Source organism: Pteropus medius, unplaced genomic scaffold (assembly GCF_902729225.1).
Source record: "Pteropus medius unplaced genomic scaffold, Ma_sr-lr_union100, whole genome shotgun sequence".
In the NCBI taxonomy this organism is placed as follows: Eukaryota; Metazoa; Chordata; class Mammalia; order Chiroptera; family Pteropodidae; genus Pteropus; species Pteropus medius.
In genome coordinates, this window is record NW_024353907.1 from 2,595,877 (window position 1) to 2,601,714 (window position 5,838).

Genomic DNA, 5,838 nt, shown 5'->3' on the forward strand with positions numbered 1-5,838 from the left:
AGAGGAAATATAGATGGCTAACAGACATATGAAAAGATGCTCAAGGTCTCTAATCATCAGAGAAATGCAAATTAAAACCACAATGAGGTATCACCTCACACCTGTCAGAATGGCTATCATCAATAAATCAAAAAACAGCAAGTGTTGATGAGGATGTGGAGAAAAGGGAATTCTCATACATTGTTGATGGGATTGCAAATTGGTGCAGCTGCTATGGAAAACAGTATGGAGTTTTCTCAAAAAATTAAAAATGGATATACCTTTTGACTAAGCATTTGCACTTCTGGGTATTTATCCAGAGAAAACCAAAACAATAATTCGTAAAAATCTATGCACTTCAACATTCAAGGCAGCACAATTTACAGTAGTCAAGATATGGAAGCAACCTAAATGCCCATCAACAGATGATTGGATAAAGAAGTTATGGTTCATATATATAATGGAATATTACTCAGTCATTAAAAAAAGTAAAATCTTACCTTTTGCAACGACATGGATGAACTTAGAGGTTATTATGCTGAGTGAGATAAGTCAGACAGAGAAAGATAAATACCATATGATTTCACTTATATGCAGAATCTAAGGAACAAAAAGAACAAACTAATCAAAAACAGACTCACAAATATAGTGGACAATTAAGTGACAGAGGGGAGGGAGGTTAGGAGGATGGCAGAATGGGGAGAAGGGTTAAAGAAGTACAAATTAGTAGTCGATAGTTAATCACAGGGATGGGGAGCACGGCATAGGGAATGAGGGAATGCAGTTAGCATTAATATGACAGCTAGGTGGAGGGCCAGGGGAGGGAGGGAGCAATTGGGGGGATTGTTTTACAAACTGTAGAGATGTCTAACCAATGTACTGTATACTTGGAATTAATTTAAATAAATAATTTTTTTAAATATTCATTTTAAAAAAGTAGAGGACTAAGAATAGCCAAAGCAATCTTAAAGAGATAGGAAAAGTTGTCTTTCAGATATAAAAACCTATTATAAATCTATAGTAATTTAAATTATTATTACTGGCACAAAGCTAGATTCATGTGCCATGGGAACAGAATAGAAACAGGCCCACATATAGTTCCAAATTTAGTATTTGACAAAAATGACATTCTAAATAAGTCTGGAAAAGATGAATTATTCATTAAATGATGCTGGAACAATTTGCTAAATATGGGGAAGTTTAAAAAACATTATAATCATACCTCACTCCATACAAAAGAAATAATTTCAGTAGCTTAAAGACCTAAATGTGAAAAATAAAACTTTGCATTGATATGTTAGACCACATTAAAATTTTAAAACTTCTGTATGAAAAAGACGCAAAAACAGAGTGACAAATCAAGATACTTTTTTTTTTTTTTAGTTTTCATCTTTAGGTATTAAGAAGTATAAATTGATAGTAACAAAATAGTCACAGAGATGTAAAGTACAGTATAGTGAATATAGTCAAAAGTATTGTAATAACTACAGTGCCAGATGGTACTAGATTTATCGGGGGGAACACTTTGTATATTATATAAATGTCTAAAAACTAAGCAGTACACCTGAAACTAAAAGAAAAAACAAAGTCATTGCTATTCATTGAAAAAAAGTTTTCACCTTTTAAATATACTGAAATATTTATGAATGAAATGATATCTGGGACTTGCTTCAAAAAAAACCAAAAAGTAAGAGGAGGAATTGGCAGGGGGTGGGGAGAAAGCTGGGGATCAGGTTGGGTATAAATCAAACAAAATTAGCTGGGAGTCGATAATTGTTAAAGCTAGGTGGTGGATATTCAGAAGTTTATACACTATTTTCTCTAGTTTGGTATAATTTTAAATTCTCCATTAAAAGAGATTTTTTAAAGACAGGGTAAAAATAGATGATGCTTAAAAACAAAGTCAAGACACAGAATGGGAGAATATTTTTGTAACACATATAATTTATAAAGGATTGGTAATCTCAACAAATAAAGAACACCACTGTATCAATAAGAAAACAACAATCAACCCATTAAAACAATGGCCAAAGGTTTGAAAAGGCAATTCACAGAGGAAGAAATCCAAATGGGCAATAAATATGAAATATGTTCAAAAAGCAACTGCTCTTGTAATCAGGAAAATATAAATTAAATATCATTTTAGTGTAAGGAGGAGACAAGAGAACTAAAATGTTAAATCAAGCTACATTCAAAGACTGCAATATGCTGATCAGCCCAGCAGCCAGGCCTTGAGGACACCTGCAAAACAAAGGAAGATTTCTGCTGGGATTGCTAACAGCCCATTTCCCCACACAGTGAAGAGGAAACAGGAAAAGCAGAGTGTTTAAGTGACTGCCCTACACAAATAAAATCATTCATTGCCTATGGCTAAAACCATAGGGATCCTATGGTATAAAGGCTGGCAACTACCAGGAGACCTTTCATGCTCCGTGTTCTTACCTTTACACACTACATACTCTTATCCTTCCTCACTGTATGTCCAAATCAAAGGAAACGGGTAAACAAAATTTTTAAACTGTAACTCACAGGATCTAAAGAATAATAAATAAAGTGAATTCCCTGAACACTGAGGGTTCATCTCAGTGTCTTTCTCTTGGTCCCTCTCACTGCCTTTACTCTCAATGTCTTTACTCTGTCTCTCTCACTGTCCTCATCTCTCTACTATCGCTGTCTCTGAGTCTCTCTCTTAGGCTCTCTGACTCAATGCCTCTGAGAGGAGACCACACTCTACCTACGAATAGTTACCTCTTCTCTAATAAACTTGCCTTTTGACTCTAACTTTGGTGTGTATTTGAATTTTCTACATTCTTTGCCAAAAACTCTCTTCTCTCTCAGTGCAGGGCTTGGTCTCCTGCATTCTCCTAGGGGGAATTCGCCCTGTCCTGCATCAATTTTACACAAAGCAGACTGGCAAAAATTGAACACATATGAAAGTCTGAAAACACTAAGTGATGGTGAGGACCTGAAGCTATAAGAGCCTTTAGATGAGTAATTTGGAGAGCAAGTTGACTATACATGGCAAAATTGATTATGTATCTACCCAACAATCCAAGATTCCACATGTCCACATCCACCTTAAAGTGAATTTCCCACATGTGGCCAAGTAAACATGTACATGTGCTTATTGCAACACTGTGATTGTGTGAAAAAGTGGAAAGAAATTTCACTTCCATCAATTTAGGGATCAATAAATAAATAGCCAACAATAGTAATTTTTCCATTGATTCATATATGTATGAGAATGATGCATATCCACCTTGGATCTTGATTTTTTTTTTCATTAATGATAAGAGCGTGTTAAAATAAGAAATGTCTAAACCTGAAGAGAATTTTTACAAGTTTATTTGAACCAAACTGATGATAATTGCCAGGAAGCAAAATCTCAACAGATTGAGAAAATATCCAGAAAATGGCAGTTTTGCAGCTTATTTTATACATTAAAATCAAAGGAGGAGATATAAGAGTTACATGAAATCCATTTGTGATGGATTAAGGAGGCAGGAGAAAGCAAAGTGGAGAAATTTTTGGAACTGAATAAAAAGGCAAAATGAAGAAACACATACTTCTTTTACATTGGTGAGTACAAAATAGTTAATAATTAACAGTTACAGCACATAGAGATGGTACACTGGCAACAAGATAACAATGAGGAGTTTTGTGGTCTCAGGGCTCTGGTACATATGATTGTGCCTCTGACATTTCAAAGGTATGTTATCTTAGATGCAAAAAGGCAATAGACAGGCTTACTTATGGTAAAGATTAACCTTTGTCAAGGAAGCTACAGGTTTAGGACGTGACTACCCACCATGACCCACTTTTAGTTAAGAATCTTAATGTTCAGACCATCTCGTGTGGTTACTTTCAGTCTCTGAGTCTGTAAGGCCCACCATTCAGGCCTCCACTGAGCTTGTCAGGTTTAGTATGTGGCCCCATTTTGGTCCTCAAGGGTAAGGGAAAAGGGTGAGTGAAGCTTTAGCTAAAGAATAACTTAAGACATGATTCTATAGTGTAGTGGTTAGCATTCCTGTTTTACACACAGAAGGTCCTGGGTTCACACCCCAGCGGATCCACAGTTCATGGTCTATGGTCTATGGCCATGCCAACCTGAACAAGCCAATGTCTGATCTCAGAAGCTAAGTAGGGTCGGGCCAGTTAAGTACTTGGATGAGAGACCACCTAGGAAGCCCAGGTGCTGTAGGCATAAATAAGAAAAAGAATAATTTTATTTTATTTTATTAAATTAAATAGTTACCAAGAATAAAGTTACCAAGGCCAATGTTAATATCTGTTCTGTTATGATAAAGGATATTCATGTTCATTATTCTCTGTTTTTTGTATGTTTTTTAATGTTCTGTAATAAAATATTATAAAACCAACAAATCTTTATTTTTTTTATTTGCACCATGCCAAATGATAAGTGGGACCTTATTGTCTTGTTTCCCCCTAAAATAACTATTTTGGCATAGCTTAAATAGGGCTAAAATTATACATCAGCTAGAACATTTGAACATTGTTAAATCTTCCTTTAAAATAATTCATTTTGAAAAATAAAGCTACTGGCAATGTTTCACTTTATCTTTATCTGAACATTTGCCTTGGCATTTATAAGAGCCTAGAGCCTCATGAATGTGCGATCACAGAACACTTTCAGAGTTTCCAGCCTAGTTCAACATCCAAACGTGAGAAATTTTCCCAGCAAACAGACCATAAACAAAAATATGGATGGAGAAACATTAAGGGTGGAGGGTAGGGTGACTCAGGTGTGAAGGCTTCTAATTTCCTGAAGAAAATCCATTTTAATATTGCAGTTGCAAGCAGTTCTAAGAAAATGTTGCTATTTTAATGTTAATTTTGAGAATTGTCTTGTTTTTGCATTAATTTAAGAAACAAGTCATTAGAACAGCTAGCACCCACTTAAAGAAAACACCCATAGAGATTACTGGAACCCAAATACCAGGTCTTAAGAGTCCTAGGGGCATAGACAGAAATCCCTGAGAAGACAGACTGCTCACTGCAATTATATTGTATAAATCAGCATCCTCAAGGTTCATTACATTTTCCCCCAGCTGGTAAAAGAGTCTCCCCACCCCACCCTCACATGCATAAACATATGACCTAAGCAAACTTGGGCTTTGCAGTATCAGGATCAAAAAACAAATGGCTAGGCCATAAAAGTATTATGTAGCTCCCAGGAATATGTCACTTTTACATCAGCAGAGTGTAAAAGCTCAAACCCTATTACAGGTTTAGTAGGGTTGTCGTAAAACATGAAATACACATTGGGTTGAAAAGATAAGAAATTTATCACAGATTTTTTTGTTCTTCAGAATTAAAGCTCTAAATTAGACAGAGAAAGACAAATGCAACTCAAGCTCTGATTTATTATTATTTTTTAATGTATATACTTCATCGGTTCATTGCCTTATCTCCTCAAGATTGAAACTAATGAGAGGCTGAATAATTTCATGTAAGCCAAGAAGATAGAAATTGGATATGTTTGGAATAGTCATTCCATAAAATATGATTGTTGTTATTGCTTCTAATTTTTGTTCAGTAGACTATCTTGTTAATTCAATAATAAAATTTACAAAGATGAATGAGTCATGTTTGTTATGTTTCTTTAAGCTCCTTGGATGAAAGGTGCTATAAAAAACCAAACTGTACTCTGTTGCATTATTATTTTATTTCATAAGCTCTGCAGCATAAAAAGCCCAAATAAAATATCTCAGTGGTTTCAGGAGGATAAACATTATCTTCTCAGTCCTGGGAATAGATTGTCAGGTTTTCGCGAAAGTGGCGACTTCTATTTTTGATTGCTGCTCAAGTTTTGGAAGCTCAGAGGCAGATATTGACAGG